Here is a 27732-nt window from a genome sequence, read left to right as displayed (position 1 = left end):
TTTGTGCACTGAAATGGACAGAAAGGTTCGCTGCCTTTCCAATTTTAAAGTGTCATTAATTTACGTTAACAATTAGTATTGAATTGCCTTCTTTGCACATTGTTTTTCTGCACCATTTTTGCTACTCAATAAATTTCTTTTTTTTTTTTAAATAAAATCATCTTTATCAGTTCACAATGCTTTTTGAGGAATGCACAGCAGCACTCAAACCACCCAGTACTCGTAGGTGCACTGCACCGCAGAACTCATAGGTTCAAGAAAATACCTTGTCTAACATTTATAAATGTGCAGCAATCACCTCATAATTCATAGCCTCAGTTAAACAGTATATTTATAAATGTAGAGTGAGCATCGCATAACTCATTGCTTCACTAAAACAAAGTCTAATATTTATAAATGTACAGCAAGCACTACACAATTCCTAACACCAGTCAAAGCTTCAGGGCCAGAGAACAGTCCAGCACAGAAAATTAACATGGCTGAGCACTGAATTCTCTTTCAAAGCCTCCCTCAACCATATAGTCCCATGCTGGACTGTTGTAATGGACTTTGTGTCTGGCTGTTCAAAGTCAGCAGACAGCCACTCCATTTCTGCCCCCCATCCTCGTGGCAGCTTTGCTCCTTTTGCCTCACAGATATTATGCAGGACAAACAGGCAACTCTAACCATTGGGACATTTTTCTCATTTAGATATCAATCTTGTGAATAAATACTGTCAGTGTCCCTTCAATCTACCAAAAGCTCATTCAGCGGTCATTCTGCACCTGCTAAGCTGGTAGCTGAATCTTTACTTGGTGCTGTCGAGGTGGCCAGCATACGGTTTTGTGAGCCAGGGGAGCAAGGGCTAGCCTGGGTTCCCCAGAATCACTACTGGCATTTCCATATTGCCAATGGTATCCACCAGTCGGGAAAGAACGTCCCTGCTTTCTGAACAGTTCTGTGTCCTTAAAGATGCAAGCAACATGCACCTTCCCTGACCAGCCCACAGTGAGATCGGTTAAACATTCTTGGTGATACACCAACGCTTGCATGACCATAGAAAAGAAGTCCTTTCTATTGATGTACTCTATGGTAAGGTGGGCTGCTGCTAAAATAGGGGTGTGCTGTCTATCCTCCAACCGCAGTTTAGGTGGGCTGTTGCTAAAATAGGGGTGTGCAGTCTATCCTCCAACCTCACTGCTGCAAATCCATCCACCATCTCCTGCACATTGTCGAGAGTCACAGTCCTGAACAGCAGCAGAATATTAAGGGTCCCCAATGTGTATTTTCCAACTCCAAAATGATATCCGATTGGTGCTGCAAGCTTTCAGAATTGCCACTCACTTCTCTTTTCAATGCAGCTCTCATTCTTATGTCCCTGAGCTAGAGGGCTGGGGCAAGTTCAGCGCACAGATCCAGGAATGTGACCTTTTGCATTCGAAAGTTCTGCAACAACTGCTCATCATCCCAAACCTACATTATAATGAGATCACATCAATCAGTGCTCATTTCTCAGGCCCAAGAGCGGCACTCTGCCATCTGCAACTGCTCCATGAATGCCACCAACAATCTTGAATTGCTTTTCATTATGTTCCTTAGCAATCTGTCCTTGAAGGAATTGTCATGACCCCTGTTGTTGTGTTACTTCCTGCAAATCTGCAAATACTGGAGGATCATGCATCCTGTATTTGCAATGTTCATTAGAAGAGTGCAGAGCTCTGAGAACTCCATATATTTGTCCGAGGTGGCAGTCACTGAAATGTACTGCACAGGTTTGTGGGATTTTAAAAAATAAGGTGCAAAAATTATGGAATATGGATGGCATAATGCAATGGAGAAACTTGCCTGCTGGGAACTTGACCCTTAGCTCCCGGAGATTCCTGGGCAACTCATTTCTATCTCACAACACATTGCAAAAATTTCCCAAAAGGCACTGGGATGGCAGCTCATAGCACACTGGGATACCTACCCATGGTGCATTGCACTTTTCATCGAGATAAGCGCTCCTGATGAATATGCACAGGACTGACACAAGCAGTCAAGCATGCATGTGCACAAGCAATATACTAACTTCGGCATCTGTACCAAAGTTTGTAGTGTAGACATGACATTATGCAAACAAACTCCCACTGAGGTATTTGTCTAAGAAAAGGCCTCAGGATTTGGCCTAGGGTGACCAGATGTCCTGATTTTATAGGGATAGTCCCGATATTTGGGCCTTTTTCTTATATAAGCACCTATTACCCCCCCACCCCCGTCCAGATTTTTCACACTTGCTATCTGGCCACCCTAATTTGGCCCCTAATTCACTACCCATTCTGATATCCCAAAAGGGATGCTGCCCCCATTCTCTGCTGTTAGCATGGATGCCATACTCTGATTTGGTCATTCAGGTGTTAGGACTCAATTTGGTATACCACTCTCATGTCATGCCCCACCTTTTCTTTTTAATACACAAGTTTTAAAGCAGTACGGTGTTACAACATACAAAAACAATGCATGAAAACATCATACAAAATCTCCAAACTAGGGGGAAAATACTGATTATCACTTTGTAACAAATCCACTTAATGTCCACCATAAAATAAACTTGGAAAAGGAATCTCTCTTTATCAAAGAAAAGGAAGATGAAAATTCTCTGAAGCAGTCAGTTTTTAAATGTATTAAAATAACTAAATTCCACAATCTTATAATTCCAAACACTTGAACATGCATCACTCTGCATGGTTAGACAAATATATAGTGAGAAATCAAAGTTACAAAACAAATTAAGTTAATGGATGTAATGCAGCTAAGCCCATCCAAAGCAACATAATGCTATTATTCTGAGAAATAAAATACTCAATAAGGTGAGAGCATGACCCATCATTTCAATAATCAAAATGTGTATACCTTTAAGATGCACACATCCCTTTTGCCACATTCTCAAGAAGTTTAATCCACTAATCTATAGCCTATATTTTTGCAGGGTACTAAGGAAAATCAGAATGGATCTTCTCACAGTATGACTGAAAGAATCTTTATGCAAACTGGGAGATACTAAAGTAATCTGAACTAGAAACCATGACATTATTGTAACATGTAATTTCTACTTTTTCTATCATAAATATTAAAATATTTTGCATAAGTCTTAAACACCTGCATCACTTCTCCACTTGCCTCTCTGGAATTTTTTTTAAAAAGCAGGATAATGTTTGGAAATGCTCAGGCCCCCCAGTTTGACAAAATTATAAAATATATTTTAGAGCATTTACAGCATTATGTGAAACAAAAAGCCTTCCAGATGTTACCATGGAATATTGCTTTCATGTGGGAAATGGATTGCTAACATTTTAATATATGTCCATTCTACTTTACTTATAAAGCTACCATATTAAAGCCAATGGTATATACTGTTCAATGAAATCACCAACAAATCAGATACAAAAAAATCTGGAGATCTGTTAAATTTTGTAGCTATGGCTAATTAAACTTCTGATTCATTCATACAGGTTAAAAATCGAGGAATACGTTGTGATTCAATTCCACAAAACTGCAAAAACTGCATAAAATAATCTTCTCATAGTTCATTTCAGGAATGAATCATATTTTAAGCCTTTGTTTCATATACATACTTTTTAAATTGAGGAATTATTTTGATGGTCCCTAATTTCAAAATTAATAAATTTAACAGATTAGCACTTTTCGAGTTTGTCTACCATCTCCATGAGTCTCATAATTCTACCAGCTGCTCCGCATAAGAATATGGAGCAATAAATAGCATTAAATGTCTATACTCAAACCCACTACACATCAGATACAAAGAGGAAGAAAAAAAGACAGCCTCCAGCTGTTTCACCAAGAACCAGGTACTAAATGCTAATAAATCCTGAGAACTCCTGCAGCAGCCTTTAGTGTTAATCTCACCCCCCCCCCCCCCCCCGATAAGGTCTATTCACTACATAAAACTAGTGGTTATTGGGTGACTGCTCTGGTTTATTTTGAGTATGGAAGCCAGCTGGTAGTCTAAACTCAGATGGATATGATTCAGAGTAGCCTGGGAATGCCTCTTGCTTCATAGCAGGTGAAAATGTGTGAACTGTTTATATACTTAATGCTTTAAGATTTTCGTTCCTGTGAGGCTGAATAGAATGTCATTATCACTGTAAAATGAAAGTACTGATACATCTGGACTGATATATCATAGCATGTTCCCCACTGTTAGGAATTCATAGGTTTAAAGAAGATATTTTTGTACATTAAAGACTATTTTCTAATCGAAATATATATCTGTTCATGTCCAATCCATATAAAGTTAAATATTGACCACTTACTATTCAACAACATGAAGTTTTTCTGTCCTGATATAATGACTGGCATAATCCAAGAAGTGAAAAAAGCATAAATATTTTCAAGGGTTTATGTGTAAATGTCATTGTCAGTATTATAGTAGCATCAAAGTCACAACAAAAACTGGGGTCCCATTGTGCTAAGGTGTTTACACCTGCATAGTAGGAGACAATCCCTTCCCCAAGGACATTACATTTGAATAGACTAACAAATGGTGGGAGAAAGGATTACCCCCGTTTTACAGATGTGGAATTAAGGCACTGAGATAAGTGACTTGCCCAATACAAATACCATCTCGATCTTACACAGTGGTTTTCACATAGATCTCAAAGTCCTTTACAGGGCAGTTAGCATTGTCCCCATTTTACAGATGCCCAAGTCACACAGGGAATCTGTGGCACATCCGGGGATGGCATCCAGATCTCGCAAGTCCCAGTTCAGTAACTTCACCACAAGATCACTTTTCTTCCACTTAAAAAGATGAAAAAAATCAGGAAAGTAGATTTTCCCAGTCACAATGGTTTGTTTTATCTAAGAACTGGGAACATTCAGTTTCACTAAAATTGTTTCTGCTTCCTTAATTTCACTGCCACTAACTGGATTTTGTGCATCAACCACATGTACATATATACATACAGACATGTTATTAGGGACATTGCCTATATTCATACCACACAGAAAAAAAGCACCTAAATGTTTATAAAGAAGCACAAAGTCTTTTGGCTTACAATTCTGTAAACTTCAGTGCTCGACTCCCTGTCTTCTCTAATCACTTGGCATTTTAAAGGATTAAATGTATCAGATAAAATTCCCTTGCATCTTTTAGCATTTTCTTTCATCTGCATCATAATTTTCTTAGTATTTTGCTCCACTGACAATTATCTCTGTATTCTTTTTCAAACTTTTAGATGAAAGGAATGAAATGTACTTGAAAGTGCTTTATCATATTTACAGTCAAGGCAAAGAAAACACAATTTCACTTCCATGAAGTCCACCAGCTCATTAAATTAAGTCTGCTTTAATCATATACTGTGTATGTCGGAGCTGTTTTCTTTTTCAAGAAATAAGTTGTAACGGTGATAGCCCCTGGTTCACAAAGTGGGAAAAACACAGAACTTTAACCTTAGCTTTAAGAACATTACACTCATTGACTACACAGAGCTTCAGTGAAGTTTTCTTGATTTCTATTGATATAAACTGAAACCAGACAGCACAGTCTGGCCTTTCCTAATTAAGATTTTATAAATGCCCAATCACTATGGTAGATGGTACTCTGGACAACACATTAGACTAATTGTCTGGCCTTCAGTCTTGGTGCCTTGAACCAAATGGAGGGTACATTTGACACATTCTGCAACTCAGAATGTAACAATAATAAAAATGCAATGAAAGTCTTTAAATAGGTTGAATGAGTTTTTCAAGATGGAGAAGAAACATGGCAGTCCATCAAAAACACTGGTCTCTGGGTAACAGGATTCTAACCAGTCTAATGTCATAGTTAATTGTTTATGCCTGATTAGTCCCATTTCAACTGATTATTAAACTAAATATTGATAATGTTCAGTTAGTTTAGTATACTGTATTCCTCTTTTTGGATGGGAGTCCCAACTATTGGACCCAGCTCTTATTTACAACAGTACTATTCCATTAACTTCAGTGGAGGGTGAAAGAAACCCCATGGTGGACAAATACGGAATTACAATCTACTGGGGAAATTTCTTCCTAACCTCTATCAATTAGTGGTTGCATGGAGGCTTGAAAGTTACACCCTTTAAAAAAAAATTAAAGAAAAAGAAAAAAAAAAAAAAAAAAAAAGACTTACTCTAGCTCATGTAATTTTGGACATTCCCATGTCCCATATGAATGTTAATCCTTTGTTAACTCTAAGTTCCACAGGTTTATTATGTGATGTGTAAAATAGTACTTTTTTCTACATTTTTGATTTGGTTGCCTTTCAATGGCTGCCCCCGTATTCTTGCATTATTAGAAATGGTACATAGGAGCACACAATTTTTCTCCTCTACACTCTTCACTATTTTGCATATCTGTCATGTCCTCTCCTGTTTGTCTCCTCCATAAATTAAACAGTCTTATTTTTTCCATCTTTCTTCATATTTTTTCCATATTTCTAATTATTCTGTCACTCATCTTTGGACCCCTGCTTTTGCTTCTATATCTCAAAAAGAGAGTGACCACCAGTGAACATAATATTCCAAGTGAGAGCATGCTATCAGTTTAAATATTTTCAGAATTATTTTCAAACCCATTCCTTATGTACCCTAATATTTTATTTTTTTTTAATCATGGCTGCACACTGAATAGATGTTTTAAACAAACTGTCCACAATGATGCCCAGCTTTTTTTTTTCTTCAGTGTTTAAGGTTAGAACTCAGCAACGTGTATTAGTTCAAATCCTTTCTAATGTTTATTGCCTGGATTTTATCAACAGTGAATTAATCTGCTATTGTTTTGTCCATTCATCTTTGAGTCCTCTTAAGTTCCTGATGTTTGTCACTGGTCTTGACCACACTAAATGTTTCCAGTTCCACTTTTCCAGATCATTACTGAATATATTAAAGATGACCATTCCTCACAAACATTAACCCTTTGCCAAGATGAAAATTGACCATTTATTCCTATTCTTTCTTTAGTCTCTCTTAATCAGTTTGTAATGCATGACAGAATTTTACCCCTCGTCCTATGATTATTTAGTTTCCTTATAGCCACTTGAGAAAGACTTTTTCAAAGACTTTTAGAAGTCTAAAGCAAGTATGTCAAACAGTTCTTTGTACACTAGATTCTACTACATGCTAAAAGAATTCTAGTAGATTAGCGAGGCTTTGCTGGCATGTTTATTTCTTATCATATGCATGTAGGTGTTTTAACATTCTAATTTAAATTATAGTTTCAACCTGGTCCCTGGTACTACAGTAACCTTATTGGCCTATACAGCCCAGAAACACCAGTAGTGCCTTCCGCTCCCTCCTCCCAAAACAGATACAATATTTACCACCCTCCAGTCCTTTGTTATGTAGCTGATTTTAATGAGGGCGTAACTTTGTTAGATGCTCAGACACTTGATTTTAAGTTCCTCTTGGACATATATCATCCAGTCCTGGTGAACTGGTGCTTTTCACATGATCAGTTTGTTCAAATTGTTCCAGGACTTCCTTTTTGGATATATCAATCTTTGACAGTACCATATATTTATTACCTAAAATAAGTAGATTAATTATGAGTCACTTAAACTATATTTCCTTTAATGTGTTTTAAATTTGTTGTATTTTAGATCCTCTTTAAACTTTCAGTTAAATGCTAATATAGGCTAAGAAACTGTCAAGACTAACATGCAGATTTTCAAAAAGCTTAAGCACATAATTGTGCATACAAAATGTACACCTAACTTGTGTCTGCAATTAGCATGATTGCACTTTGAGCTGGGTAAATGCCTGTTCAAATGAGCAGGCTAACCCTAACGTGCATAAATGGTTTCAAGACAGAGCCTGTATAATGTTTCGTATCTCTGTTATTGAAAGAACCTTAGGATGAGAAAAGGATAGGGACATTAATTCATTTCTTTCATAAAGGGGAAAAAAAGTCCTTTGGGACTAGAGTTCTAAATCAGTAGTTTCAAGACAAGGTACTATGAACTGAACGAGGAGATGCTCAGACCCATCGCAGAAATTACTGTTATGCTGGGATAAACGGTGCAAAATAGAATTAGACAAGGTCATTTATATATAGCCTCAGACTACAGAATTACACTTCCCAAGGTCACTGGTGCACTGGCAGATCCTAAAACCACATTGGACAAGGTCATTAATGCACTGCCATTGTCTGTAGACAAGAGAAGTAGATAAGACCACAAACACTGTATGCTAGCTAGGTTACTAACAAAAATGATAAAGCCAAATGATTGATACTAATCTGAACAGGTACTGTATAACAAAATGTATGAATTTCCCTTCGTGAAAATATTTGGTGCAGAAAACTACTAAAGGGATATTTATCAAGCATACTGAAAACTTCCACTGATTTGAACGGGTACTTCAAATATTTAAATTTAGAAGACTGACACCATATATACTGACAGGTTTCAGAGTAACAGCCATGTTAGTCTGTATTTGCAAAAAGAAAAGGAGTACTTGTAGCACCTTAGAGACTAACCAATTTATTTGAGCATAAGCTTTCGTGAGCTACAGCTCGCTTATGCTCAAATAAATTGGTTAGTCTCTAAGGTGCCACAAGTACTCCTTTTCTTTTTACCATATATACTGATTAATTGGACAAAAATGGTAATAAAAAGCAGTTTGTCCTGCTATGGTATTTGTGGTCTGAAATGAAATTTTAGAAAGGTTCATGAACTATTATTTGTACTAACCAACTCTCGCTAATAAAATTGATATTACCATGCTGTTAGTCTGAATTGCAAAAATAAAAACTTCAAAGACATTAAAGCAAAACAACCATTTTTGTTACACCTTAATTAAAGAGAGGGCAGAACTCACACAAAGTTATTGCAGTGGCTTTCACTTTGTTTACCAATTCCAATTTTAAAATGTCCTTATATGAAAATAAACTGCAAGCCCTGCTAGTTTAGCAAAATCGTATTAACAGACACAGTCATTTAACACACAGCCCTGAGTGGAAGATGGTGCTGAGCTGCACTGCCTAAAGTGGATTCACAGAGGGACAGTGCTTTAAGGGAGGGGAAGAGGACAGGTGTTTTTCACTCTGACAGGGAATCTCAGTCCTTGGGCTAGTAAATTGTGGAGTAAATATCTCAAGCCCTTTTAGTGGAACTTGCAGTTAAACAACATTTCTTGTTGAAGAAAAGGTTGCTAAAATGAAGGCACAAGTTTACTGATAGATACTGCTTTGCACTGAAACGCACCCCAAATATTTAACTCTACTCTTAACCTCCAAGCCCTCATTTATCAGCTTCTTGATGATCTCTTATCAATTTTAGAGTGGAGAGGTGGGCTGGGCCTGAGAGCTTATGATATTAAGAACAGTGAAAGCTAGAAGTTGTTCCAAAAGTATTACTTAAATGTCTAATGACAGCACCACCCACCCAGCCCTTCCCCATGTTTTCCAAGAAATTTGTACTGAAACTTTGACCCTTCAGTGTAAAGGATAAATATACTTCATATACTTAAAAACACACTACTGCCTAAAACAGAATGTTATGTCTCCTATCCATCTAGGTGGCTGACTGGATGAACAATATCTATAAACAAAGTTAGAGGAAAGAATTGTTTATGCAAAGCTGAGCAGTGAAAGAAATACTTGCCTTTCTTCAGGTAGAATGCTAGTTCAGGCATGACAAGAATTCAAAGTTCAAGACACCATTGTGAGCCACATTATCTACTAAATCAACCTCAGCTGAATACAAACAAGAGCAGGAGTAGAGCAGAAAAGAAAGATGACCTGTTTGAAAATATACAAGCCACACAAAGTCAAGGGCCCTGGTAGCTCAGGGGATTATTAGTGGGCTACAAAGCCTTTTGCCTTTAGGTCACAGGTTCAAATCCAGATCAATTAAACAATAAACTAGAATTAAACTTATTGCCCTCATCCAACTGGTCGGCCACGTGACATAAGTTGGTGGTCTTGGTGTCTGGTCATAGCAGGAAACTGTCTATAGCATTGCATTTGGTGTTAAGTGACACCATGGCTAGCAGTGAATGAGGATAAAATTTTTACAGCCTTGTCATTTGAAGTGTTCTGTCCAGAAGAATGGTTTGAAGCATATTGGTGGGACAGTGTACAGAAGCTGCCACATTGGCTACTAGGTACACAACAGGGGAGTCACTTGTGTAGGAGAAATAGAAAAGGTTTAAAGACATGGAACTAAATCCTGCTCTCCTTTCTACCAGTGTAAATCTGGATGACTTCCCTTTATTCTAGATTTACCCTGCTGTGACTGAGCAGAGCAGAATTTGGCCCATGAAAGTCTTAAGAACACTGCACCTGTATTTCAAAATATAAAATTATTTAGAAAAGAAAGGTATACGAGTTAGGTCTGTTACACATCAGAGATAAAATGTGATTTCTATGCAATAAATTTGGCATCATTTAGACAACTTTCATATTTATTTGTTAATTATGTTTGCCTTTGAAATTTAGCAGGAAAAGGTAGATTTTATTTTCTTAAAATATTGCACACTTTTATAAATAAATAATTCAACGGAAAAAAAGTTAAGAATGTTCAGATTACAAGTTCCACCTTGTGATCTTGTAGGGGAAAAAACAGTAGTGTATCATATTTTAGAAATAGCATTCAATCATTTAATTAGAGACTGTATCAAAAGTCATAAAGAGCCAGAGTTAACATTGCATATACAGTGCCCACCACAATGTGGTCCTGGTCTATGACAAGGGTCCCTACGTGTTATCACAATACGTAACAACAACAACATTCAACCTTAACACTGGTACTTCCTGACTTTTGAATTCTTAGCCACATGATCCTAAGATTCTCATTATACAGCAGAACCTCAGAGTTACAAACACCTGGGAGATAACTCTGAAATGTTTGTAACTCTGAACAAAACATTATGGTTGTCCTTCCAAAAGTTTACAACTGCACACTGACTTAATACCACTTTGAAACTTTACTATGCAGAAGAAAAATGCTGCTTCCCCCCACCCTCCCCTTTTTTTTTTCCGTAGTTTACGTTTAACACAATACTGTATTTGCCTTTTTTTTTTTCTGATCGTCTCTGAAGCCGCCTGATTGTGTATTTCCAGTTCCACATGAGGCGTGTGGTTGATTGGCCAGTTCGTAACTCTGGCGTTCGTAACTCTGAGGTTCTCCGGTACTTTTGTGAAAGAATTTTCTGGGTTTATTAAAAGAAAAAAAAAAAACACTGTAGAATCAGCACTATTTTTTCAGACTGTACAAGAGTGCTTTGGCTTGCACTAGTTGTGTACTTTGGACCCCATCCTTCCTCACTGAAACCACTGAGAATTTTGCCACTGACTTCAACTGAAAGTAGGATCAGGCCTAACAGGCAAAGGTTTCTACAGAACCTTGCCTCACTGATGAAAAGGTTAGTAGATTTTACAACCAGAAGGGGCCTTTAGATCATTTAGTCTGACTTTCATCCTCACTGCTAACACGTGCCACATTATTTCTCATTTGAATTTGTCTGGTTTTAACTGCCAGCTTTAGTTTTTTGTTATGCTTTTCCCCATTAGATTAAAGAGCCCTAACACATTTAGTATTTTCTCCTGTGAAGCTACTAATACACTGTAATCAAGTCACCTCTCAATCTTCTTAAACTGAACAAACGGAGCTCCTCAGATCACATTCAGAGATTTTCTCCAGCCCTCAAATCATTTGTGGTTCTTCTCTGCACTCTAATTTTTCAACCTCCTTTTAAAACATGAACTGGATGCAGACCATTTTAGTATCAGTCTCCCCCCCCCAGTGCCACATACAGAGCTGCTCCTACTCATTACTCCGCTGTTTATATATGCAAGGATCATATTGGACCATTATCTCAGCATTGTACCGGGAGCTCATGTTCCATTGCTTGTCCACTATGACCCCTAAATTCTTTGCAGAGTCACTTCTTTCCAGGCTACAGCCAATGTGAGCTGGAGCCAGTTCTCTAGAACCGATTGTTAAATTTAGAAGCCCTTTTAGAACTGGTTGTTCCGCGAGGGACAACCAGTTCTAAAAAGGCTTCTAAATTTAACCGGCCAAAAGTGGCACCTTAGGCGCCGACTCCATGGGTGCTCCAGCCCTGGAGCACCCAAGGGGAAAATTTGGTGGATGCAGAGCACCCACCGGCAGCTCCCCGCCCCACCTCCGGCCCCAACTCACCTTCGCTCCGCTTCCGCCTCCTCCTCTGAATGCACCGCCCCGCTCTGATTCTCCGTGCCCCCCCCCCCCACTTCCCGCGAATCAGCTGCTCGTGCGGGAAGCTGGGGCGGGCTGAGAAGCAGGCGGTGGCTTCACACTCAGGCCCAGGGAGGCGGAGGTGAGCTGAGGCGGGGGAGGGCGCGAGGAGGGCCACCCGAGCTGTAGCAGGTAATCTGGGGGGCGTGCAGGGGAACCGATCCCCGCCCCAGCTCATCTCCGCCACCCTCGGCCTGAGCGGGAAGCCGCCACCTGCTTCTCAGCCCTCCCAGGCTTCCCACCGAACAGCTGATTCGCAGGAAGCCGGGGGTGGGGGGGCGGAGAAGCAGAGCGGCGGTGAGGTGGGCTGGGCGCGGGGCGGGGAGCTGCCAGTGGGTGCTCTGCACCCACCAAATTTTCCCCGTGAGTGCTCCAGCCCCAGAGAACCCACAGAGTCGGTGCCTAAGGAGCCACTTTTGATGTGATCAGCGAGGGAAGCGGCTGTTCCCCCTGCTCCCCCGCTAGCTACGTTCCCCCGCCCCTAGGAGCCAGACGGACCTGCCGGATGCTTTCTGGGAGCTGCCCCAGGTAAGCACCACCGGTACTCCCCACTTTGCCCCCTGGCAGGTTCCTCTGGCTCTTAGGGGTGGGGTGGGCACCCACTACGGTGGCCCACAAGACCCTCCTGTCCGGTTCTGGGGGCAGTCAGAAGACAGGGGAAGGGGGTGGATGAGGCAGGTATCTGGGGGGGTGGGGGGAGGCATCAAGAAACGCGGGGGATTGGATGGGGTAGGAGTCCCGGGGAACGCCCCCATTCTGTAGTTATGACCTGCTTTCTTTCTTCCTAGCTATTCAATATTACATTTGGCTGTATTAAAATGCATTTTGTTTGAATGGGCCAGCTTACCAAGCAATCCAGACCTATAGAATCATAGAATATCAGGGTTGGAAGGGACCTTAGGAGTGCAACCCCCTGCTCAAAGCAGGACCAATCCCCAACTAAATCATCCCAGCCAGGGCTTTGTCAAGCCTGACCTTAAAGATATCTATAGATATCTCTCTGTATGATTACCCTGTCATCATTACCTACCATTCTACCAATGTGACATCTGCAAATTTTATCAGCAGTCACCATTCGTTGATGAAAATATTGAATATTGTCAGGCCTAGAACCTATCCCTGAGGAACTTCACTTCGAATAACTCCACATTCAGTGATGATTCCCTTCATCGACTTTATTTGAAATCTGTCATTTAGGCATTCTTAATCCATTTAACATGTGCTTTGTTGTTGTATAGTGCTAGTATTTTTTTAGTCAGAATATCATGCAGTTCTACGTCAAACACTTTACAAAAGTCCAAATATATTACATCTACACAGTAAATTACTACCTTTTCCAACCAATGAATCAATGAAATCAGGTTTGTTTGACAAGACCTATTTTCCATAAAACCAAACTTACTCTGGACATACATCAAACAAAAAACAAAACTAAGTAGAGGTAATACCATGGAAAAGAGTGCTTAAAAGTCTCCCTTAAGTCAAAATGAACATGCCTATGTTAGTGTACCTAAAGTGCGTTAAAAGAATGTTATTTAGGTTGCAAAATCAAGCAAAGGTTATGAAATGCTAGATTTATTGTTGCCCATTCAATTTTATTTGTGCCCCCTTGTGGATCTATCCTGTGCATTGAATGAAGCCAATATTCTATAGAAAAACCAACATGTAATTAAGCTCAGCAGAATTCAATTTTTTTTTTAAATAATTTTGACAGATAATATCAAGGTTTATTTGTAAGGATTTTTTTTTATTTTTATCAATTTAAATTTTCACAGTTGCAGGAATTTATGGAGGGGTCAGACAATAATTGTTTAATGAGAGTAGACGTGATTCAAAAATTTTAAGCTTTATAACCTTTAAAACATAAATGGTCAACTTCACATGTCAAGATATAGTCAATATCCTTAAATCAAACTGTAATAAGTTCTCAAGCAGCATTTTTCTTATGTAGCCTATCTGCATATTTTGATTATTTATCTATCAGGGGGAGGGATAGCTCAGTGGTTTAAGCATTAGCCTGCTAAACCCAGGGTTGTGAGTTCAATCCTTGAGGAAGGGGCCTTTTGGGATCTGGGGCAAAAAAAATTGGGGCTTGGCCTTGCTTTGAGCAGGGGGTTGGACTAGATGACCTCCTGAGGTCCCTTCCAGCCCTATGATTCTATAGAAATATTTTTTCAACGGTTTGTATGTCATGATGAAATTTTTGTTTATTGATATTTACCAATAAAAATCTAATCCTTCCAAGCCTACATGTAATCATGTAAGTAAAATACTGTATATGCACAAAGGGGCTGAATGAAGGTACATAAATGTTTGCACAATCAAGTCCTTATAGATCGATCCAGTCCTGCCTCAATGAGCTTACACATAAATAGGATCGCCAGATAAAATAAATCAAAATTCCAATAAAAATACTGTAAATATTCCCAGGCAGTGATATAAACCAACACAAGACAACATTTTGGTAGTGCATACACACCAGAAAGTAGTAAAGACTATGAACAAAGTGAAGCTGACCATTCTTGTTTAACTGAAACGTGAGAGAAATGCAACATGTAGACAGTATAAATGGTGAAAAATTAGATCTTTAAAATGATTTCATTTTGAAAAAGCTCTCGTGCAACTGAAGCAAGAAGAGGAATATTTTATAGAACATATTGGGCCACATATTTTTAGGCAGAGTTCCTATCAGGAGCGCCTCTTGCTTAAAAATTGATGGTATGATATGGCCCAATGTTTTTACCTTGCTAATAGCCCTTTAAACAATAGTAGAAGCAACTTGCAAACTAATGATGTAAAACTGCATTCACTCATTGAATTCACTTTCCAGTTACCAGAGCTTTATCATAAACAATTTAACTAACCTGACTTGTAAATCTAAGTTATAAATTCCTTTGGGGCCCTCTTCTGCTCTTTCAATATGTAAGCACTCTGAAAGTAGCAAAGAGCCATTCCACAGAAACTTAATTCTCTTGGCTGCCTGAAAAGTGGGATTAGTAAAATGCATTTAGCAGCTGATGTGTGGGCTGTTCTAGAGGACTTAGTGTGGGGGCTCAATAAGGAGCAAAACCAGACCCCCTGAAATATCTTTCTTCCCCCTCCCCCTCAACCATTCCAAATGTGTGGCAAATATTTGCAGATCATTAATGCATCTTGGAAAAATATGATTTACTGTGACCCACCCTAACCTATGGGTTTAGCAATAAACTTGGAATGTTATGGAAATGTATTTTACTGGGCTATTTGTCCAAAATGCATAGATACTGCATATCTATAATCCTCCCATTTGGTTCAATTTATTAAAATAAAAATTGGAATAAATCATTTTGCCTTTTAATTTATTAATGAAAAACACTAAGAATTCTGATGAGTGGCAATCATTATGGAGACATGAGAAAGAAACTGTCACACAGGATTAGGATACAAGCATACAAAATGTGAGCTCCTGCTATGTGTACTCAATGGCAACAGGTACACATATGATGTATGATATGTTCGAGAGGGAGAAAGTGCAATAATGTTGAGGCTAAATAAAAAAAAAATTAACTGAACATTTTGATTACCAAATGGCTATGCTTTCTTCCAACATTGCTCTCCTTTCTGGTGGTTATAAAAGGTGGAATTATGGGACAGTTTATTGTTGAAATAAATTAAAATCACATTTTGCTGGATAACAATGAACGAGAGGGCCTTATTAAAATTACTTGAAAAAAAGAAATGTATCTTAACCATAGTAGTTTGTTACTTCTCACTCTTTAAGAAAAGTATTACACTTTAAAGACAATGGGGCAGATCATCAGTGGTGTAAATTTTCATAGCGCCACTGAGGACAATGGAGTTATGACAGTTTAAACCAGCTAAGCATCTGCTGCAATGTATTTAAAGATAAAACACTGTATATAGTAATTTTAGTCTTCAAAGAGTTATACAGCCAAGACCACCTATGTGAGACACTAGATAAATTTAATTTTGCAAAGGGAGAAATTGAACCACAGAAAGGTCAAGTGACTTGCCCAATGACGTTCTGCAAGTGATTGGCAGAACTGGGACTAGAACGCAATACAATTGCTTCCATATCTTCCTTCATATAGCCTTCTATGAATGGGAAAAACTCCCAGAGCTCATCTGCAAGTCCCCTTCCCTGTCCACGTTTAAGTCCATTTTAAAGATTCCAGCTGTGCTGGAGTGCCATGCTGTGGACAATCTAGCTGATCTGCATATATATAAAAAAAAAACACCCTAGTTGTTGTTCTCCTTCCCCTATCTATTTGTTCTAATGCTATGAGCAATTTAGAGCAAGGATTGTCTCTTCATGAATTTCTAAATGAGCCTAGCTTATCACGGGTGCAACCAGAAACTAATAACAGTCCCTCCTTTCCAATCCCTTGCTTGCTTGCAGAACCATACTGCCAGTTCTTATCTGGAAACTGGACCGAAGCCCACTATTGTTTTCCCTTTGGCCTTAATCGGAGAGTGAAGACGACCAGAAATCTGCCAACAGCCCCCATTCAACCAAAACCATCCTCAGTTTTAGAAGTCTGTACGGGCTCAAACCCCAGATCTCTGAGACAACAGTGAAAAGTTGCTGGCATTTTTAAAAATATTTCCCTCTCACCTGCTGCTGGACGGTGTGGTCAGTGTTGAAGCTGTTGGGGCAAGTAGCTAACAGATTATTTTTCTCCTTCCCCAGCCCACTCAATGCTCTTGATGCTGGTGGTTCCTTCTCCATCCTGTATGTCTAACTACAAAGCAGGAAGAGGAACTGAGGCAGTGAATTTAGTGAGGGGGAAAAGCAATCAACTAGTCCAGCAGTTAGATGCAGCAGTGCTTAGTCCCGGCCTTTGGGAGAGTGAACCATAGAGGAAAAATATATGCCTTTTGAAGGTGCTACATGGGGAAACAGCCAAACATTCCTGCAGACACTGGAGGCGGGGAGCTAGAGTTTTAGAAGGCAACAGCTATGAAGGATTGAACGCTTATGAGACTAAAAGATGGCTTGATATTTCAGTAAAAATTTTGATACATGTCCAAATTTTTACAACTGTACATAGTGTATTTTACTGAAGTCCATTTCTCTAATAGAATCTGATCTTGATCCCGCTGAAGTCCTGGCAAACTTCCCATTGACTTCAATGGTCCTTAACTTCTAGGTACAAAGGGTGAATTCGCAAAGATATTTAGATGCCTACCTGTCACTGATTTCAGGAGAAGTTAGGTGCCTAAATACCTTTGTGAATCCCACCCAAAGGGCCTCATCCAAAGCATACTAAACTCCTTGGAAAAGCTCCCATTGACTTCACTGGAACAGGCCCTAAATTTTCACCAAAGGCATCCTTACTGCTTTAATCAATGTGCCCCACCCTAACTACAAAGCTTTACCCAGGCAGCAAGGTGTGTGATAACAGCATTCCTTCAATCCCAAAGAAAATGTTTGTGAAACAGTAAAGTGACAGAAGCAGTGTGCTAATACTTAAGTTACAAGTAACTGGAATTTGAATCCTGGCAAACATACAGGGAAATGTTCTATCAAGTCTAAAGAATTAATGTTTTACTAATGATTCTACCGTAAAACAAGCTGAAAGCCTGCTTCTGAAAGAAGAAAATAGAAAAATCTCTCTTTTCACAGAGATTTCTAAGGGCCTTGTTCTTAACAAAATTCCTTCTATTGCTAAAACCAAAAACTAATTAGCTGTTGAGCATTCTGTAAAAGAAAGATTAACTGAAGAGACTCCCATTTAGGCAATCAAACCACAATATACCAGTTTAAGAAATTCCCATCTGGGCCAAATCCAAACAAAAAACTATTTCATTTACTCTAACGATGATTTTTCACTTTGCTTTTATTATTCCCAACTTCACTCCTCTCACCTTCCTCTTTTTAAATTCTTAGTTACCGTCTATAAAGAATCAGGGGGTAGCTGTGTTAGTCTGTACCTACAAAAACAACAAGGAGTCCGGTGGCACCTTAAAGACTAACAGATTTATTTGAGCATAAGCTTTTGTGGGTAAAAACCCCACTTCTGTCAGATGCATCTGAAGAAGTGGGGTTTTTATCTATGAAGAATATGTCCTCTTACTACTGTGAGAACTTGAATTGCATCCAAATATAGTGTGTGTGTATTAAATAAAACCAATCTCTTCCTTTCTCCAGCAGTACATGAAAGTGTTGACTGGGCCAGAATGCTCAGCATCTTTCAGGATCCAGCAAAGGCACTTAAGCAAGTGCTGAACTTCAAGCACACGAATGAGTAATATGACAGCTTAAGGGCTCTGATTCAGGATAGCATCTCCACTCAGGAGAACACACACTTACTTGTCCTCCCAAACCGGGTCAAGTTTTGCTGGATCAGACCAGAGGAGTCAGCTCCCAAAAGATTAAAGATATAGATTAATAGAACAAGAACACTGCCTTTCATCCATAGATCACTGGCTAAAATTTAGCCCAGGTGAACAAAAGTTTGCTAACATCATTCCTTTTCCCAATAAACAAGTTTCCACATCCCAAATAGCATCACAATTTGCCCCCATGTTAGCAATCTCAATAGAGAGGCCAAGTAATGAAGAGAGAGAGAGGCAAAAACATTAATGGATGTCTCCATACAAACTTAAAACATTCAGTTTAAAAGCAATCCTGATGATACATCATATGTATGTTGTGGGGGTACGGGAATTCTTTGCCTGTTTGATATTCGATAGTAACACTCACATGAAAACTTTGGGTGAAGAATCTCTGCCCCACTCAAGTGATATAGAGAAAGCAAAGTCTGGCCTTAAGCACTTAGCTGTGGATACACTTGGCATGGGGAAGTCTCCAGCAGATGTAAACCTGAGAAGCTGGCTTCTATGCTTTCTTCAATGCATCCCATGGTACAGGGGGAGTCAGGGCAATGGAGGGGCATGTGTAGGGTGTGGCAGGATGTGCAGGTGGAGTGGCTAGAGTGCAAAGCTCCCCAGAAACTGTTAGTTGGCATACAGCTGCCTGGGGAACATGACCAGCTAGCTCAGTTCAGAGCAATTCCCCGGCTGCTCTGACCTGCACCTGGGGCCAGAGGCAAAAAAGAATCTGGGAGTTATAACCAGCTCCCTGATAGACCTCCTGGTATGATAAGGTGGAAGCTTAAAGACAGCAGGGAAAAATCCACGGGTGCAGGGCTCAGGGTAATGAAAAGGATTTTTTAAATGTATATTAGGTACTAAGGAGATTCTGACAATGGTATAGGCCCAACACTAGATGAAGATGGTAATGTTGTTAATATTAATGCAGAAAAGACAGATGGGCTCAGTAAATATTTCTGTGCTGTATCTGGAAAGAAGCAATATGATGTGCTTGTAGCAGGTAAGGGGGATGAAGTACTTTCCAGGCCATTAGTAACCATGGAGGATGATAAACAACATCTGCTGGGGTAAATGTTTTTAAATCAGCAGTCCCAAATAACTTGTACCCAAGATTCCTTAAAGAGCTGGCTGAGGGAATCTCTGGCCTGCAGATGCTCATTTTAATAAATCCTGGAGTACCAGGGCAATGCCAGAACACTAGAAGAGTTCTAAAGTTGTGCCAATATTCAAAAAGGGCAAGTGGAATGATCTGGGTAACAACAGGCTGGTTAGTCTGATATCAATTCTGGGCAAAACAATAGAAAAGCTGATATGGGAGTCAATTAATAAAGAAAGAATAAAAGGACAGGAATATAATTAATACCAGTCACCACGGTTTTATGGAAAACAGATCTTGTCAGACAAACCTGCTTTCATTTTTTGATGAGATTAGAAGTTTGGTTATACTAAAGGTCTCTTTAATCTAACAGAGAAAGGCATAATAAGAATTAATAGCTGGAAGCTGAAGGCAGTCAATTATTTTGGAAATAAGGCACTGATTATCAACAGTGAGGGTAATTAACAACTGGAACAAACTACCTAGGGTAGTAGAGATTCTCCATCTGTTAATGGTTTCAAATCAAAACTGGATGCCTTTCTGGAAGATATGATTTACACAAACACAAGCTTTTTGGTTCAGTGAAGGGGTTTCTGGGTGAAGTTTAATGTACAAGAGATCAGACTAGATGATCCTATGGTTCCTTCTAACCTTAAACTCTGTGAATTTATGGGGCGCCAAGTGGAAGATGGACACAGCACAGAATCTACACAAAATCTGAAGCAGGCTCTGCTCTTCCTATTCTAAGTTTCAGCTCTTTATATATAGATATTCTAAAACTTTTATTTCTTTCAAATTTCTATACCTGTAAGTTTAGCCTCAATCAGGAGCACTAAGGTAACTTTCAATAATAAATCTCTCATTAAATGACAGACAGCCACACAAAAAATATCTTTGGAGGGGACACCTTTCTATTATGAAGTCTCCCCAGTTCCGCATGACTGCCATCTTTGTGTCTTAACTTCCCACAGAGGCAGGGATACAGCAGGTTCAGGCAGCCAACTGGGCACACATATCCAGGACCACAGTAGCGACAGGTCTTGTGCCTTTATGAGTAGATGTCTTTTTCTTCTACAGAAGCCCTGTATTTTAAGCCCTCCATGCAACAAAGGCTGACTTTTAGCATGGACATCATCACTCCTCCTTCACATCACAGTGAGTGTTTGCCATCTGAAAGCCTAGGAGCAAGACCACCTACAGAATCTGGTTCTTTTTCCTCAGACTGATAGCAGATGTCTTTCCAAACAGCAGCACTAATCTATCCTCTCACTAAAAGGCTGGAAGCTTCAGCTACATCATATTCAAAACTCCTGCCACAATGCCTTCGACAGAGCTGAGTTGGGAAGCCGACCAGGGAGGAGTCAATTCATTGAGTCAGTAAAGTCATATGATGCAATACAAATAAGAATTTGAATAAAGATATTAAAGAGGCAATAAAACTCATCATATGGTCTTTGCTAATATGTTGTTAAATTGCCACAAAGAGGGATTATTATGATGGCAAAAGATAAACATGTTTCATTTAAGAAGCATGAGCTGTAATTGTTTAATGCCAACAGATACTTATTTAAATTATGATATCTCATGTTTTAATGTTCTCCAGTAGATCAAGAATCCCTAGCTTTGTTTGTCAGAAAATAATTGTAACATAGCTCTGAAGTTAACTTGTATAAAATCAGATGGCATATATACAACTTTTCAGAAAGGCCTGATGCACCCAATATAAGACTAAATAACTTTCTGGGTTAACACCTTCCGTAGATGCAGAATTTGGCAAATTATTATGGGCGGAATTCAGGGATCTGATGTTATTAACTGATTAATAAAGCTATAAATAAGAATAATAGTCATAGCTCCATTCTGTACCCTTCAGTGTAGTATACTGTGCAACCAAATTGCCTGAGCTACTATTCACTGAACAAAGAAAGGATGGAGCTTGTCTACTTCAGCCAACAACCCTTCTCTCATCTCATGTTTCTCTAGCACCTATTAGGCTGCCTCAGTCAAAAATGTTTGTATCCAAGCCCTGGTATTATTGCACAGCCTTATTATAACTCCATTGCACAGCCTTATTATAACTCCATTTAGGCATTAGTGTCTTTCTGTAAGTTCTCATGTCACCAGCAATCCATTTTATCCCCTAGTTTTTCACTTTAAATCTAATGTCTCCTTAATCTCTTAAGACTTGTATTTGGACCTCACTTTACTGACTATTGCTTTTATTATTTTTGCTGTTGGCCACGCCTTTTTATGCATAATAACAAACAAGTCAGTAACTTAGTTTTTTTACATTAGGTACCTAAGGAGCGTGCGCTCAGGGAAGCCCGCTTCCATGGGGTCGCCTCATCACTTGGCCTTTCCCCCACCCACCCCCTATTTGGCACTGCTGTTCCAATTGCCTCCCCCCTGCCCACCACTTTATTTATTTATTTTCTTGCCCCGCTGTTTGTTATTGCCCTTGGGCTTGTTTGGTTTTTTTAACTCAGCTACTCAGAGAACAGCAAAAATACTTTTTTCACACTGGCAGCAAAACACCTACGGCCAGCCCTGTTAAGTAGTTCATGTTTGCACAGAACTTGAGTGAACAGAGCATTACCTGAGCCAAATCTTGCTTACTTCACTCGCCAAAGCACTCCCAATGAAATCAGTGGGCCTACTCAGGTGAGCAAGGCAAGCAAAATGTGGCTCTAAAAGAGCTAAACATCCAATTCACCTCCTACTGAAGTCAAGGGGAGTCTTTCCACTGACTTTAATAGGAGCTGGATTGAGCCCTCTACATTTCCCTCTGTAACCACCTGCTGACAAAGGGCATGGGACCTCTCTTATTCTTTATGTTTTTCTACACAGCTCTTCGTGTAGCTTTGACTGTTTAGCCACATAAAGCAATAACCTAAAACCCCCCAATGATTCAGTTACAGAAAAGATTTTTTTATACTGTAGTGTCAAACTACTATTTAAATCTTCTGGTAAAGCTTACAGTGAGAAGTGTGGCATGTGGAAAATTGTCTGGACACCAAACAGCTGCAATAAGGCTGGCAATAGATCAGAATCCTATTCAGTAGTCAGCAAGGGAACATCTACCCTGCAATAAAAGGCCCACAGCAGAGCCGCAGCTGACCTGGTCAACTGACTTGGGCCCATGGGGTGCGGGCTGTGGAGCTAAAAATTGCAGTGTAGACATTTGGGGCTCAGCTCGAATGCCTACACTGCAATTTTTAGCCCCGCAGCCCACGCCTCATGAGCCCGAGTCAACCGTCCTGGGCTCTGAGACTCAGTGCCACGGGTGTTTTATTCCAGTCTAGACACAGCCCAAGTGACTAAAGGTACCACTACCATAACACAGGATGCCCCAGTTTTTAATGCCAAAGATAAATGTAATTGAACTTTCCTTCCATGACTGACATGCCCAAATCCCACAAGAGAGTTCACGCAAGGGTACTCCAAATAATTCTTAATGTTATTTTAGTATATTGATTCTTTAAGAACTGCCAGATATTTTGATACAAGTTCAAAACTTCTGTTCCTAAATTATTATACCACATACTGGAAGCCACAAAAGTGTTGTGGCTTCAAAGATTTAGCACTGACACCTGTTTTAACACTACAATTACACCCAGGAACATCACACTGCTCACTCTCTCTGTCTCAAATGAACAAACTGAGAATGGGGGAGGGACTGAAATTCCAAAAATGCTTTATGCAATGTTTATATAAATAAGGAATATGACACAGACAAAATAGTGATACTTCATAAGGTTAATAATGGAAGATTGCTTTAAGCAGTAGACCAGGGTTTCTTTTATTAACATCATTTCTTGTATAAACATATATGGAAACGGTCAATGAAGTTTACCCAGAAGTTAGTTTTACATGCTTAATTTACAGACTTATCTTTGAAAGGTTCCTTGATTCTGTGAGGATTTAACCAAGTGGTAAATCAGGAAAGTGTGCTGCAGTGTTAAGGTATTCGTGTGCTGCAGTGTGAACGGATCTGAAATGAAGTGTTCAAGTGATATTTATCTAGTGATGTAAATCGCCATTTTCAGCAAGCCTGGGCTTTCCAAGGCTTAGGCTTAAAGACAGAAAGATTGCTCAAAAGAGCCCTAATCACAGATTCTTGTTTCCCTCCTTCACTGGGGATCCTCAGCATTCCTGGTACAACCATTATGAATCTTTGCTTCCTCATTCAAAATCATTCCACCCTTAAGGCACCATATCACAGCCACTATACAGCTGGTCAGGAAGGATGGGACTCCTTAAGAAGCAGTTCTGACAGACTCCAAACTGCAGTCTGGGGGTGAGGGTTACTGTTGAGGCTAGGGCTAGGCAGGAAACAGTTTACCCATTCCATGAGAATCTGAGATTTTGAAAAGTGTTCCCATTTCAAATCAGGACAAGTCAATCCTCAAAACGTTTGAGATCCGAAACCCCCTCCCCCCCCAAAAAAAATGTTAATTGGGTCAATCAAAATGTTTTGTTTTGATAATTTTGAAGCATTCAATTTCAACTTCATTTTTTTTACGTTTATTATAAATTAGCTTACATTTTGAAATTTTAAAAAAAGTGGAACTTTCCTGACATTGCTGAAACACGCTGGTTTAGCATTTTCAAACCTTTTTTTTTTTTCCCAGTTTTATTTTTAAAAACAGGAAATTCCTCAGAACCAGCCCCTTTCCCACAAAAAGTTTCAGCTTTGTCAAGTCAGCATTTTCTGATAAGAAACATTTCATCGAAAAATTCCCGACCAGGTCTAGTTGAGACATACCACCTGAATCCCTCCAAACAGGGCTTCAGTTCTGTTCTTAAGTGCTCTGAGCACTAGATGACTTGCAGAGGAAGAAGAGGAGGAAACAAACCAAAACCCACTGCCATTAAAAGGGCCAGACAAGAGATGAAAGACTCAACAACAAGGTCCCCAAATGTAACATGTACTAAGGGCCAGATTCACAGCAGGTGTAAGTGTAAGTCAAGGCACTCCCATTGAGGTGAATGGTGTTACGTTAATTTATACCAGGTTAAGATCTGGCCTTAAATGTTCCAAAGGTATTGGTCAAATCAAAATAGAAAGGATAATTTTATGTGCAAAAAAAATGAATCTACGCACTCCCTGATGGCGGTGATAAAAAAGAAGGTTTTGAGTTTTCTACTGCCAGCACTGTACGAGGGAATGAGTACAGTAACTCCTCACTTAACATCCTGCTGCTTAACATTGTTTCGAAGTTATATCGCTGCTCCATTAGGGAATATGCTCATTTAAAGTTGTGCAATGCTCCCTTATAACGTCGTTTGGCTGCCTGCTCTGTCCACTGTTTGTAAGATTCTGTGGAAGAGCAGCGACTTTATAAGGGAGTATTGCACAAGTTCCTCTTCTCCGCCTACTTCCCCTCCCTCACAGCGCTTCCCCCGCAGCCAAACAGCTGTTTGGCGGCGCTTAGGACTTTCTGGGAGGGAGGGGGAGGAGCGGGGATGCGGTGTGCTCCAGAGAGGAGGTGTAGGGGGGTGGGAAGAGGTGGGCCTGGAGTGGAGCAGGGACAGGAAGAGGCAGGCCCGGATCATCCCCCTGGCAAAGTCGGCGCCTGTTCTTCTGGGGGGAAGCTGCCTCTGCTGCTGCGCAAGGTGCTTCCTAGCGTCCTTGCCTGCAGCGGGCTGTACCTGTGTGGGATAAGCCAGGGGCACCTCCCAACCACAGTACAGTACTGTACAGTATATAATGCCTTTTATTTGCCCCCCAAAAATTTCCTTGGAACCTAACCCCCCCGCATTTACATTAAATCTTACGGGAAAATTGGATTTGTTTAACATCGTCTCACTTAAAGTTTCATTTTTCAGGAACATAACTACAACATTAAGTGAGGAGTTACTGTACAGGATTGGGATCAAACAATGCCTGTACTCCAGAATTAGCTCTAGCATTCTTGGCTGTTTGACTCTGGGCATAAGACAACTTTTCTATCAATGTTTTTCCCCATCTGTTAAATGATTTTTCCTCATTTTACAGAGGTATCTGAGGATTAATTAGTTTGACATTATGGTTCCAGATTCTGGGGTATGTTCTGTCCATTTTGCTCTGCACTAGCAGCCGAATCTGCACATAAAGTCAATGTAACCCATCTGAACTAGTTTGATGTTTCTTGAGACATGCACCAAACTCCAAGAGGAAAATGACAATTTTTTATAGATTGAACAAGACAGACATTTAGCTCCACATTCTCATTATGATAACACAAAGTAAATCTGAAGCACACTGGGCATAAAATGAAGGTAGAATACGGTCCTTAGCTGTCAGCCATGTATTTACTTCAGTCATTTCTCATCTAAGAAGCAAGAATGCTCCACATAGTGAATAAGGGGATATGGTGTGGAATTTTCTGCGCAAGGAACAGGGTCTCAATGAACTGAAACAAATTTGTGCATTAACTTTCATTCCAAATGGATTAGTGCCATTTTGCACAGTTGAAATGCTAACTCTACACATATACAGAAGGCACCATGTATCAAGTTGATTTGACTTCTTTAACACTGTAAAGTTGCCTTACTTATTAAAGCCTATCATAAATCTATTACACTATGTATAAATTACACAAAGAGTCTGTCTTACACCAATTAAAGGCTCAGACATTTTTAGTTAAGGTTGAATCTCCCTCATCAACCCAATAAATATACTTATGTACTACAGGAGTCTCTGAAGAGTTTGTGACTGTACATCCCATAAACATGTACTCCCAACAACATGGGTAAAGTCCAGGAGTTCAGCCATCACCCTGGATTTCCATTTCTTCCTACCACTACCACTTCTGCCTCCTGTGTTCTTTCCTGCTTTCTGGCACTATTGGTTCCTTTGTTGTTAATATTAACATGGCAAGGGATTCCAGGCAGTTAAGCTTCAAAATTCACTACATTTAAATGTTTGCTCACATGAAGAGCATTTTTCCAACATTTTTTTCCCTTTTTCAACCTATCACTACGGTGTGCATGATTAAAAGGAAAAAGGGCAAGTGTGGCTCTTGTGCCACCCATACACAATCAAAGCCCAGTTTCAGCACCAGGCTCAGCAAGCATGACCCCTAGCACCGATGTGGACTCATATTAATGTCAACGGGACTTCACACAGGCATAGGGGTATGTACCAGCAGATCCCAATACAGGACAGAAAAGTAAATCAGATGACAAACAGTTACCACCATTAAAACCTCAATACAGGTACCACATAACAATATCTGAGATAGTATAGTTATTTCCTGTTCTAAGAATAGTGAAATTTGCAAGAGACCATCCTTATAAAACAACTTGCTGTCTTAAGAGACTGCCCCAAAGAATTCCCAAACATAGTAAGCAAAACTCCGCTCCACCTTTAGTAGAATATCACTTTTGAAAGTGTTTGGTTCAATACAGCTTTTGACTTTCCTAAAATAATATTTCTGGAGTAATTTGAACAAACATTCATTCTTTGATCAAAGTCATATTCTGACTGATTTCACTGTTTGCACTGTGATGCAACTCAACCAGAGTTATGGGTTCCCATAGGAAGAATGAATTACTTATTTTACACCTTTAGGTAATGTACAGTAGACATCACAACCTTGTTTACTACTGCAACATTTCAAAAAGCAATGCTAATTCAGGAGACAAATCAAGACAGGAGAAAACTGAAGCATGTCATATATAATTCTATTGTGGGTTTGGGTATTCTGTACTGAATCTTTCACTCCTTAATGTTGTGTTTATTCTTACAGAAGTAGCTGGCTTTGCAACAAGAACATAGAAACAAATGTCTCTGCACCACTGATATTCTGCCAAAATTCTACATGACCCGCGCAAGAGAGGCTTTGATGTTTTTTTGAGGAAGAGTGAAATTTAGAAAGGCAAGTTTCTGCTTTTTTCTCACGTGAAATTATAGATCTTGAAGAGTCTGCTAGTATAATTTAGTTATTATTCCAAACAAAGAAAACTATTAGTTTCTCAGTCCCAAATTTCATCCCTTCCAAGTTCTTTAGCCAACCATTTATCATAAAATATGTTTAAATACAATTCAACTCAATGTCTTCCACGGTTTAAATAAAGACTACAACATTAATGTTAGTGT

The 27732-nt window shown here is 39.5% G+C and overlaps 1 protein-coding gene across 1 annotated transcript in view; it reads right to left on the bottom strand.

Moving 5' to 3' along the window:
• Window positions 1-27732, bottom strand: part of FREM2 (FRAS1 related extracellular matrix 2) — a 213178-nt gene that overhangs the window by 170292 nt on the left and 15154 nt on the right. The window lies entirely within an intron of this gene.

This window comes from Chelonia mydas, chromosome 1 (assembly GCF_015237465.2).
Source record: "Chelonia mydas isolate rCheMyd1 chromosome 1, rCheMyd1.pri.v2, whole genome shotgun sequence".
In the NCBI taxonomy this organism is placed as follows: domain Eukaryota; kingdom Metazoa; phylum Chordata; order Testudines; family Cheloniidae; genus Chelonia; species Chelonia mydas.
This window is presented reverse-complemented; position numbering and strand designations above follow the sequence as displayed.